Source organism: Phoxinus phoxinus (assembly GCF_949152265.1).
Source record: "Phoxinus phoxinus genome assembly, chromosome: 24".
Lineage (NCBI taxonomy): Eukaryota > Metazoa > Chordata > Actinopteri > Cypriniformes > Leuciscidae > Phoxinus > Phoxinus phoxinus.
In genome coordinates, this window is record NC_136899.1 from 20,162,992 (window position 1) to 20,176,550 (window position 13,559).

Consider the following 13,559-nt stretch of genomic DNA (forward strand, 5'->3'; position numbering starts at 1 on the left):
TGCGCAAACAAACTGCACATAAGGCTGCACATAATTTTATAATTAGCATTAACTTCTAACTAATTATAAAATTATGTTTTTACTCCAATTCAATGTTTAAATATAAATATAACAGTCGCATAACTTGTGTACTGTATTGTGAAAAGCGCTATACAAATAAATTAAAATTGAATTGAATAACTTACCAGCACATGGGACTCTAATTTTAGTGGAAAGGAATTGTATCTCTATTTGAAATTAGCCTTCAGACTGTTTTCAGACATATATCTGAACATAGTCTGATGTCTAATTTGGAAGTGGACAGCCTTATATAGCAAGCATTTTCACATCTCTAAAGTAATCTTGCCTTACCAGGAAATCTTTGAGGTCCTCCACTGCTTCTCCCATGTAAAGGATGAGACATTTAAGTGCAATCTCCCTCTTTGTAGCGGTGTCAGTATCCTGCATCAAGATAGTAAAAATTAAAATCCATGAATTTGAGTGTCAAGGTTTGTTAAGTGTGAGATTGAGAGCTAGTTTATGTAGGAATATGAATGGTCATACATGCGCATGAGGGCATAAGGGTAGGGCCAGACATTATGGTCAACAATTTTTATCACAATATACGTTATCCAAAAATTGGACTCTGCAAAAATACCTCTAGAGGGTTTCTGCCACCGTAACAGCAGCTATAATAAGGTCGAGGCCGATGAGATGTTTCCACCTGAGAACTCCGATACCCTGCATAAGAGAGAGAAGTAAGGGAATGAGAGAGAGCGAGACAGAAAGTCTTGGCAATAGTCAAAAGTAGAAAGCGCTATTTTATCATCTCAATTTATCATCTCAACAAATTTCAATCGTCACACATTTTAATACATTTTAACGGTTTTGTAATGCATCATAACATTGACATTACATTATAAGAGCTGTGTGCATCATCTTTATCATTTTGAGATGCTCAGATCAAAGCGGACCTTTCACATCCATTCAGCTCGTATTAGCCTATAGCTGCTAACGTTACCCTCCAGTGTCATGGCTAGTGCTGAACATTTTATAGCTAATAGTCCGCCATTAGACGTGTCTCCCAGCGCCATACTGCAGGCATGGGCCGTATATTTTCATCTCAGTTTAACCTAACGTTAGTTTTTTGACACTTAAGTAGCCTACAAGCCGTCTACATTAACAGACAACGTTAAAACATTAAGCATTTATATTCATTGTCAACTGAAGGTCCTCTGGCTAGTATTTAGTTTTTTTGAAAACCAACCGACATCGCCAATTGGCGCCAATAGGCCCTAGGCACAGCTTCACTACTTCCTGAACTTAAGCAGGGACCTTTGTTTCCTGTCTGCCAGGATTGGCCAAACTGATTAATCCAGGTGTGTCTGATTATTGTTGTTGGTTAGACACACCTGGATTAATCAGTTTGGCCAATCCTGGCAGACAGGAAACAAAGGTCCCTGCTTAAGTTCAGGAAGTAGTGAAACTGTGCATAGGGCCTATTAATGCAGCAATACTTATTAGCCATAATTAAATGACCATTGTCACAACTGCATTAGCTAATGTTACCATTAAGCCAGTCCCTTTACATGTAAATTCATGTGTCGTTAACTTAACGTTAGCTCCTTCACTAAAAGTTAGTTGTTGATCAGGTTGTACAGTTTTATCGTTATTCTTATTACACTGACTCGATATAACTTAACTTACGTCCAATGCGTACGTAACCGTGAATTACCCTTGTAAAATCTAAATAAGCCACGGATATTTTTTAACTTATGTTCCCTTTTGCAATCGGACAGGAATTGATTAACGTCGACATAACGTTAACGTTACCTAGGTTAAACTACGTTAGCTAACGTTAACATTTCCAAACTGACGTAACGTTCTATCTAAGAAAGTCAGTAGAGCGCTCTGATATAAATTTATCTGCCATAAAATCAACAGGCTAACGTTACTAAATACAGCAGCACATTTAAATGTTTGTTTGTTTCACTTACCACAGTTTTTCCGCGTTGCAGCTTGATTCTCTCTGGAACAGGAAAGTAGTGATACACGGAGGCCGGGTAACAGACGAAGACGACAAAGAGCGGTCTGGTGGTTACGAGGTATAAGTGGTGTTCTTTGAAAAAGTTGCCAACAAAAAAGCCAATTGGTACACCGAAATCCAACCATCATATTTTACTCTGCAGCCGCATTTATCCTGTTATGACACGTCTGATACTAGTATGATTCTCATCATCAAAGTAAGACATTTACTGATAGAAAGTAACTTTTTGTCCTTTTGTCTTTCTTCCTCTGAAGTGGCGCATTGAAGGGGATTCATGTCACCTTCATCAGTCCTTTAACTCACTGGAAAACATTAAGGGAAAGACCCTCAGACGTGTCATAACAGGATAAATGCGGCTGCAGAGTAAAATATGATGGTTGGATTTCGGTGTACCAATTGGCTTTTTTGTGCTTCCCTTTCTATGATACACATTTTTCTCATGGTATTGCCATGCTTTAAGTGTATGTTTACATTTTTAATCATGTAATAACTAACAATCTCAAAGATGACAGTAGGCCACTCTGTTCATGTTGTGTGAATATGTTATAATGGCAAACGTTTGAACAATATACATTTTAAGATTGTTTAAAGGAATGGTAAACCAAACAAAACAATCCTGCTTTTTAAGGACTTTTCAGTGAATCATTTCTTTTGCTTTTATTTATACAGGATGGCACAGAGAGCGGACAAGAAGTGAAGAGGGAGCGAGAGGAAGTGATGGCAACTTTTTCAACTGTTACTGTACATTTTAAATATTAAATGTATTTAATTTAAGGTTAACTGTAATTGAACAAAAACTTTAAATATTCCATTTAGATTTGTAGGCTACTTCTACAGGTTTTTAACATCATCGAAAACACTGCAAGTGAAAGGTTCAGATGTTTTTCATCTGTTTTAGAAAGTATTTTTAGACTTTGTTTTGTTTTGTTTTCCAAAATAAAACTTGTTTTTACAATCTTGAGCATGTGTTAACTCTTTATTAAATGTGTTTGTAATTAAGCCATTGGTGCCAGACCAGTCATTTGACAGTTAACAATTTTTTAGTGTAGCCTAGTTTTAGTTAATTCAGTCAGCATTGTCATGACTCGTGCTCCAACTGAAAACTTGGTTGTAACTGAATGTACAATTGTATTCTCCCATGTTGAAAGGTAAGACAGTGAAACAACATCACAATATCATTCAACCTTGGTCGGCCTTGTTGAAATGCCGGCTGGGACATTTCGAGGCACGGCAACCAGATACAAATAATTAAAACATCGACTAGCAGAGCATTAATTTAGTTCGTTATTAAATAAAAGACGATCTAGCGCTAAAATGTGTTGTTTTTTAAATCAAGTGCTTTGCCTTTGCCGCTGCTGCAGTGTCTTGTTTTCCTGATGCTCGCGCACTTCACACGGACGCGCGCTTCAATCTATCACTTAACGCTGTTGTGGAGACGATAGGCTATACTGGTTGATATATAGGCTACTGTAACCAATGATGAACAGATGAGAAAGAAAAAAAAAACATACGAGAGCGTAAACATTAACATCTAACATATAGATGTTTATAAACGTTTTAACCACCAGAGTGACCAGGGCTGCGTTTCCCGATAACATCTCTTAGCGCACTACGAAGACTCTTAAGGTATAACTTAACTAAAGGTATACCATTTCTTGGCGTGTTCCCCGAACCATATACCTTAGGAAGCTGCTTAAAGGGATAGTTCACTTTGAAATACAATTTTGGTATGTTTTAGCTTACCTGAAGTGCATCCAAGATGTAGGTGTCTTTGTCTCCGCAGTAGTTCAATTTTGATATTTTTAGGTCAAACCGTTCTTGTCTGTCAGTCATATAATGCAGGTATATAGGTACTGTATCCAAAAGCATGCAGAGATGTCTCTAATAGCATGCAGAGAAAAGTCCAAATTAAAAAAATTCCCCATCGTAAGTGCACATTGGTGGCCTAAGACACGAAACAAGCGGTTTGTGTGATAAAACGAACAGTATTTATATCGTTTTTATCTCTTTTACACAAGGACATCCAAGTGATCTGTTTACACCGGATTTCTTCCCCGGAAACTAATCTAACCGCCTTCGATTGGACGTTGCATTTTTAAACTCAGCAGAAACGCGTGTGATTGGCTGTACGGCTCAGCCTTTGATTGACCTGAACAATGAAGCGAGTAGCGTGTCAAGATAGAAGGCTTACAAATTGGGAATAAGTGAAAACTCAACACTCCCGGATGAGTTCGCGCGAATTTAGGCCATCAATGTGCACTTAGGCCTACGATGGGGCATTTTTTTATTTGGACTTTTCTCTGCATGCTATTAGAGACATCTCTGCATGCTTTTGGAGACAGTACCTATATACCTGCATTATATGACTGACAGACAAGAACGGTTTGACCTAAAAATATCAAAATTGAAACTACTGCGGAGACAAAAACACCTACATCTTAGATGCACTTCAGGTAAGCTAAAACATACCAAAATTGTATTTCAAAGTGAACTATCCCTTTAAGATATAGGCCTACCTTATACGTGCGACGTTACCCGGTGTTGTCCGTGTCGATAGTGCTGAATCTGTTGATATCGATGGCTCGAGAATCAATTATTCTCTCGTGCAGGGACTGCTTCACTGCATTATAAGAAAGCGGTGTTCTTTATAAAAGAAGCATTTCAGAAATAGTTGAAATTGCATTTATTAGGACTCATGGGATATTATAAAAAAAATAATCCAAACTATAATTTTTAAAATTGTATCATATATTGCTGCCACAATAACCATTTAAAAATGTTACGTGCTTTCTTCTCTTTCCCATTTTTGTTCGCTGAGGTGGAGCTGCGATTAAATATTTTTCTTGTAAATACTTCCAGCATTTTAGTAATAAAAGTGCAGGGCTATATCATACGTATGGTTCTCGGCAGTGATCAAACAGGATTTAAACAGTGAATTTTGAATCTCTTCTTGTAAACTCAGAGATGTGGATTCAGACAGCAATTAAATTATACGACCTGTTTGTCAAAAACAGTAGGCCTAGGTCATTTGGCCAGGGATTGGGTTGGGTGAAAAAACACACACACTGACATTAGGATTCGGACGGCAATAAAATCACAGACTTACCCCTGTAAATGTTTAAAATGCCGTACGAGCCGATGAGAAACAATTAGCGTCTGCCATTCAAAATCAATTGTTGATATCAAGAATTGATTTCTTACTAGTAAAAATGTAATTGTTGATATCAATAATTACATTGTTACTAGTAAAAATGCCAATTACTGATATCAATAATTCAATTGTCACTAGTTGAAATGTCTATTCTTGATATCAACAATTGAATTGCCACTAGTCACATTTTTCATTCTTGATATCTGAAAATGTATTTCTGATATCAATATTATTTCAGATATCTAAAATGGCTTTCTTACTAGTAACAATCACATTCATGATATCAGAAATTAATATTGTCACTAGTGAAAATGGAATTATTGATATCAAAAATAACCATTGTTACTAGCAATTCAATTGTTGATATCAAGAATAGACATTTCAACTAGTGACAACTGAATTCTTGATATCAAAAATAAAGGTTTTTACTAGTAAGAATTGTATTTCTGATATGTGAAATTAGAATTTCAACTAGTAAGAAATCGATTCTTGATATCAACAATTGATTTTGAATGGCAGCCTATAGGCGATATGGTGACATTTCACTAGTGAAAATACAATTAGCCTACAGATATCAACAATTAAATTCTTGATATCAAAAATGTAATTATTGATATCTATAATTAACATTTTTAAGTAGTAAAAATGTAATTGTTGATATCAAGAATTAGCATTGTTACTAGTGGAAATGTAATTCCTGATCTCAAAAATTGCCATTGTTACTAGTATAAATCTAATTCCTGATATCAATAACTATCATTTTAACTAGTGAAAATGTAATTTTTGATATCAAGAATTCATCTCCTGGAAATGAATAAAAGCTAAAACGGCTTGCCATAAGCGTCCGAATAGGACTTAAAGGTAGGGTTGGTAATCCTGTTCAGAAACATTTTTTTTATACTGGGTGAAATGGTCCTTCCATTCTGATAGCAGTCAATACATTATGTGTTCAGAAAAAGGAATGAAACAAATCTGACCTCTGTAGCAGCTGTAGGACAGTAAAAACTCTGACCAATCACTGCCATTCGGTGCGAATGTAAAGAACCAATCAGATGCCTTCATGTCTCGTGCCTGAGCACCACTGCGTGCACAGCAGTGATGCGCGGGTCAATGTATAAACAACCCACACCCGACCAACGTTTTCAACTAACCGCCCGCAACTCGGACCGCAAAAAAAAGAAAGAAAATATTGTACCCGACCCGCTTCCTGACCCGCGTTTTTTAAAGTAGCTATAGTAAATGCTCATCGCTTCATGGGCCATTGACGGAGGAACTAGGGGTGCGCATTTTTCAGAATGCTGTATGATATAGCCTAGTGTTTTGTAATAAAGGCTTGATTTATTCATTTATTTCGTTTCATTTTCTTAACAATTAAGATGCTGCATGTGTTTATCCAGCCTAATCGACTTGTACGTCTCTCCCCGGACTTTCCCAACAAAAATCCCGCCCCCTCTCAGCAAATAGGCTACATAAAACTGACATTACTGAGCTATATGCGTTTAAAAGTAGCCTATTAAAATGGCACAATGGCATTGCTCAGTTCAACGCGTTGGGAAATCGGGCATTTTGTCCCGCGTCAGCTTTTATTCAAAAGTTAATAACGCGCTCAACATTCAAAAGGTAAATAAGGATTTCCCACTTTCATCTGCAGACTGCTCGTGCGTCATCCTCGCGCATTCAGACAATAAAGTGTAGACCTATGTATTTCATAGAACATTGTGTCTAGTAGCCTACTATATAAATTACAAAGGTAAACGACCCGACCGACCGCGACCCGAATATGATTAAAAATATTTTTGGATGACTCGTAACCACGGGTAACCGCAGGCACCCGCTCATTTTGGATCAATCTGCGCATCACTGGTAGGTACATGCAGCTGACTCCAAATGTGGATGCGCGTTCATGTTTGTGGGGGGGCGTAGCTTTGGACGGAGCACTGACAGGAGGGGGCGGAGCTTAGAAGATGTGCCACTTTCAAATCTGGCTAGCTCTCCAACATTACCTACTCTAGCTTTAACTGACAGCTTTCACTGGCCTTTGAAAGCGCTCCGCGGACGGCGCCGTCTTTTAGAACAAATTTGCTGTATCGCTGCCATAGCAAACATCTAACAACAATCATTCCCTATAAATAGACTATACTCAAGCACCGCCAGCAGCCCATAATGATTCTCTAAGTTCACTGTAATAATCTTAAATTGCACCATTGGTTTAGCCTATTTCTTAATCAGCGTTGGGTTTCATAAACTCGCCGTTGCGTTTAAAATCCGAATTTTATTATTCTCCTTTTTTTTTTTCAATCAATAAGCTAGGCCTACATAAGCTATAGCGAAAATAACCCGCAGAAAGAAGCAGTTTTTTTTTTTTGTAGATACATCGTTAAGTTTCGCACCTCTGCGCTTCAGAGAGCATCTCAAGCCGCTATATAGGGTGTTGTCAGTCAGGGAAACTGTTTCTCAAAGATGCGAAACGATTCATTGTTTTATTTGGAATTGGCGATAGCTTATATAGAGCAAAATGTAGCCCAAGGCATGTAATATTAGCCTAACGAATTGTTTTTTTTTTATTCAACGTCCTGCTGGTGTTCGGGACAGCACTCTTCCTCGTCTGATTTACTAGCCTAGAGAGAGAGAGAGAAAAAAAACTATAGCCTATAGAATTATATTCTGTTTCAGAAATGTGCTTTTATTGTAATATCTATTGATTATTTTGTTTCAGTGGTCTGTTATGCTCAATAAAATGTATGCCATCCCCAGCTTCACTTGCTCCCGTTTATGCACCAGCTGCAAATTCTAAAAATAAACAATAAACAGCAGCTATTTTTTGTATCAACAATCATGAATTAAAAATGCTAAGTTAGTCTTTGTTTGTATTGCATGTTCACTTTTAATACAACAAAACAGCCTGGGTCTCCCATCACTCACAAACTCGTGTGGTCGATCGCCACGACATAATGATCGCCACGTCATAATGAACGTTCGGTGAGTATATAATAGTGCAGCGAATTTATTCTTTTTGTAGCGAGTCGGCGATTGTGTGAGTATGCTTTTTACAGGGTTTGGGGATCTGAATTTCAATCTTTTCATAATTTGCAGAAGAATCTGCTTAAACTGTGGAATATTATTGTCTCGATTTGCTGTAGCTACATTTAGATAAATAAATAGGCATGACACAGTGGCGGTTTGAGTGGAAATGAGGGTGAAAAACACATACACTGACATTAGGATTCAGACGGCAATAAAATCACAGACTTACCCCTGTAAATGTTTAAAATGCCGTACGAGCCGTAAATCAATAATGATAAAATCTTTTTATATAGGCCTATATAATTTTGATAATTTATATTTAATTGACAAAACGATAGCAGATCTGATGACACACTAAAGTGATACTGAAAGCTTATTGGCCTTAAGCTTCGTTTAATCAATCATATTTGCCTCGACAACCGGCCATTATAATAAATGACTATAGGCTACTAGCCTACATTAACATTATGTGCATCTGAGTTATGCACATTAGTAGGGAAATTGATAAAAATAACAATTAACTTTTTTTAGCTTCATTGTTCATTTTAAATACATTTTAAGGAGGCTCTTAGCCTCCCTTGCCTCTTCTGATGGATCGCCACTGGGCATACACTGTATACATTTTTTTTTTTTACATTTTTTTTTAGGTAATTAAAGGCCTGGGTACAGTACTTTATTTTCCACGTTCCTCTCCATCTTGCTCACAGTTGTGTCCGCACAGCTATTAGTTGGTGGACCAGTTTGACACAGCACAATCTCTTATTTATAGTCTGCAGATGTCAAAGAGCAGTACAGAGTCGTGTCAACATTATTCTGTCTAAACAATCACCCTGTGTATGCGTTCACTGTTCACTTTTTATGATTTATCACAACTTTTCATCTTTTGTCAAATCAACTTCGATACCTAACGTGTGAAGATAACATAGCCTACTATTTTGAGTTTCTGTTTATTAAACCATTCTTCTTCATTGTATTAACTCAAAATTTTAATTACAACGAACTCAAACTTTTAAGGCAACAAGGTAACTTGCTTTTTTAAATTAAAACAACTTTTTTTTATACAGTGTTGTTGTGCACTCACCGTTAGTGCGAACACAAAAATTAGGCTGCACACGGATGTCCGTGGAACTTAAGATGACAAAAATTGCAGAATGCGGACGACATAAGTATATACGTTGGGCTTAAGACAACAAGCTTTCAGGTTCTTGTACTGTATGTTTACTCACATCATCTCTTCCCTTTCTCTTTCTTTCATAGTGTTTTATGTTCAAGTATTGTTCACTTCTAGTTAATTTTCCACATCATATCCAACATCAATATGACCTTGTCAAGTATGCCCACCATTTTTGAGAGTGCAGAGCAGTCCTCATCTGAATTCTCGGATGAGCTCACTATGGCCCTTGCTGCAGGACGGTGGTGGGCGATTATGGAAGTTTCAGACCCCATATCTGAGGATCCTGAGTATGGGGACCTCATCTCAGGCCAGTGGGGGGAAACATCGGAGGCAGCAGAAACATCATGCCCCACATCCCCGGTCTTCAGTAATGCATCTGAGAAGGCTCATTCCCAGCACTCTGGCTTCTCAGATACAACACGGAGGACTACACCACATTGGAGGCAGAAGACGACGCAGGATGCACGCTTTTCTTCCAGGTCCACTCAGGGAGCACCTGTGCCCACCAGATCCACACAGGCTGGGGCACCTGTGCACGCCAGATCCACAGAGGGAGCACCTGTGCTGGCCAGATCCACAGAGGGAGCACATGTGCCCACCAGATCCACACAGTGGAGGCAGAAGACGACGCAGGATGCACGCTTTTCTTCCAGGTCCACACAGGGACTACCTGTGCCTGCCAGATCCACACAGGCTGGAGCACCTGTGCCCTCCAGATCCACACAGGCTGGAGCACCTGTGCCCTCCAGATCCACACAGGCTGGAGCACCTGTGCCCACCAGATCCACACAGGCTGGAGCACCTGTGCCCACCAGATCCACACAGGGAGCACCTGTGCCCACTAGATCCACACAGGCTGGAGCACCTGTGCCCACCAGATCCACACAGGCTGGAGCACCTGTGCCCGCTAGATCCACACAGGGAGCACCTGTGCCCACTAGATCCACACAGGCTGGAGCACCTGTGCCCACCAGATCCACACAGGCTGGAGCACCTGTGCCCGCTAGATCCACACAGGCTGGAGCACCTGTGCCCACTAGATCCACACAGGCTGGAGCACCTGTGCCCACCAGATCCACACAGGGAGCACCTGTGCTCACCAGATCCACACAGTGGAGGCAGAAGACGACGCAAGATGCACGCTTTTCTTCCAGGTCCACACAGGGACTACCTGTGCCCACCAGATCCACACAGGCTGGAGCACCTGTGCCCACTAGATCCACACAGACTGGAGCACCTGTGCCCACCAGATCCACACAGGGAGCACCTGTGCCCGCTAGATCCACACAGGCTGGAGCACCTGTGCCCACTAGATCCACACAGGCTGGAGCACCTGTGCCCACCAGATCCACACAGGCTGGAGCACCTGTGCCCGCTAGATCCACACAGGGAGCACCTGTGCCCGCTAGATCCACACAGGGAGCACCTGTGCCCACCAGTTTTGAGAAGGGGGACCTCACCTCATCCCTGGTTTTTAGTAATGCATCTAAGACCATAGGGCAGTGGAGAAAGCGGAGGCCTGGGAAATATGAGGAGGGAGAACTGAAGACCATGAAGCCTTGGAGGCAGCAGACACCGAAAGCACATGTGCCTGACGGGTCCACACAGGGAGAATGTATGCTCGTCAGGTCCCAGCAGAACTCTCCCAGTGCTAAAAAAGAAGACCTCCCCTCATCCCTGGTCTTCAGTGACGCATCGGAGAAAGCTCAGCACTCAAGTTTCTCTGATGCAACAATGGCTACGGACCAGAGGAGAAAGTGGAGGCAGCAAAAGCCACAGATAGCATCTGTACCTGCTGCATCCCCAAAGGAAGCACCTGAGCCCAAAAGAGGAAGACTCAGGATCCCTGAGCATTTGACCAGACACCTGAAAAAGGCCTCTTTGGAAACGCCCATGCCCATCCAGTCTCTACTGAGGGAACCAGTGGCTGGCTCGAAGGTGGTCGCATGTTCCTCTCATGGAGCACCCATGCAGGACAAGATTGAAGCTAGGCCAAAACTAAAGATCCCTGAGCCAGCAAGACAGGAGCTGCAGCAGCAGAAGACTCAAGCTTTTCTGCAGGGACCACCCGTGCCTGACAACATCTCAAAGAGGCAAAAACGAAAGATCCCTGAGCCTGAGATAGCGCCTGTGTGTTATGCACAAGGAGCATCTGTCATTGACAAGATCTCAGAGAGGACAGATCCTAAAAACCCTGAGCTGCTGAGGCAACATGTGCAAAATGCACCAGTGCTTGTGTCTTCCGCAAACCTCAGGATCCCTACGCAGCAGAGGAAGAAGTTGAGGGAATACTGGGGGCAACAGCAGAGGCAGAAGAATATCCGAAATGGAGTGTCTGCGCCTGCCAAGATCACACAGAAAACACTTGCTCCACCGCGTTCCCCACAGCAACCACCCAGGTCTCCCGAGGGAGCTCCCATATCCAGATGGAGTAAGAGGGTGTGGAGCACAGAAGCTTGTGTAAGTCCCTTTATTCAAACAAGTAAACATTGCCTTTATGCTACTATGTTTTCTAGGTCCTCAATTTAAAATCCTTTTACATTTCAAAATGATAAAAAAAGATACACCTTTAGATTTAGTCTGTATAAGAAGCACCCATTAATTGCATGATTATATCTGTTCTCTCAACAGGACAACGCAGGTCTGAGTCAGGCACCTCCAGAACTGAGGCGCTACAACCATCCAGCCCCTCAGATAACCACTTCACAACCGAACCGGAGAACTCAGAACAGACTTCAGCCCAGGTCCCAGACGACCCGGAAAAGAGCTTTGGTTAGAAGATTTAGAAACTAAATACTTTAATAATTTAATCTGGGATGATCATACGAATTATATCCTTTTCAATTCAGACCCCTCATATCGAAATGGTAGAAGCATTTTTTCTTTAGATTTTCATATAGAAACACTTTAATTTAATTTAATTTAATTTAATTTAATCAACACATTAATTCTGGTCAGCGCTACATGATTATGTCTGTTCCTTCAACAGGACAGTGCAGGAGAGGACAGGTCACCCCCACAAAAAAAGCAGCGGATGGCAATCAATGTCAACAACCAACAGTCGGATCCAGACAGCTTAGACCAAATGGACTATTTATGTTGCATATTTGCAAAATTTTGTGTAATTTCCTATATTTAATATTTATATTGTAATTGTACATGCCTTATATGAATGCATGTATAATAAAATAGAATATTTACAAACTGTATTTATTTATTTGTCAATGACAACACATTAATTAGCACTGGTGTTATAAACAGATCATTTTCATCTGCTGTCACTGAGCTGATTAAATTCACACACTAAGCCAAATAATAGCATTGTAACAACATATATAATTCATATTTACCACAAATTATGGCTAAAGACAATGGCTATGTAATACAACTCACTATTTCAGTATTCATTATCTTGCAACAATAGCCAGCATCCCAAACATCATCAGATAAAGGTTTGTTTTATATTTTTTTTTTATGACAGATTTAAGTCCAAATACTTTTAAGTCACATAACTAAACTTACGATGTGTTTAAATAGCCTACCTCAGTTTTCACTGTCCACACTACTACGCAAAAACGCTGTTTTGGAGAGCGTTTTCAAAAAGCTTTGTTTTCATAAATAAAAACGCTGTCTCAGTGTGGACGGAAGGCCAAAACGGAGATAAAAAAATGCGTTTTCAAACAAAAAATGTATTTGTTTGGACATGGCCTGAGCTTACTCACGCAAAAACTGTTACCATCAATGAATATAAATACACAATGTGTAATTATCCAACTCCCATTGCAAATCAGGTTTGTCAGTCTTTCGCCATAAATCTATGCGTATGGCCGTAACGGAAGCTAGTCGATAAAGTTTTTATCGCGAACGCATCACTTCAGAAGGCTATTAATTGGATGGATGCACTTTGATGGACTTTCAAAAAATATATACCCATTCACTCCTATTATAAAGCTTGGAAGAGCTAGGACATTTTTAATATAACTCCGATTGTATTCTTCTGAAAGAAGAATGTCATACACACATAGGATGGTTTCAGGGTGAGTAAATCATGGGCTAATTTACATTTTTGGGTGAACAATCCATTTAAAATGTGGAAACAAATGAGTAAAACGGCCTTAGTATGTTGTGGGGGAAAAAATCCCAATTCGTGGCTACTATAGGCTATGTGACCCTGGATCACAAAA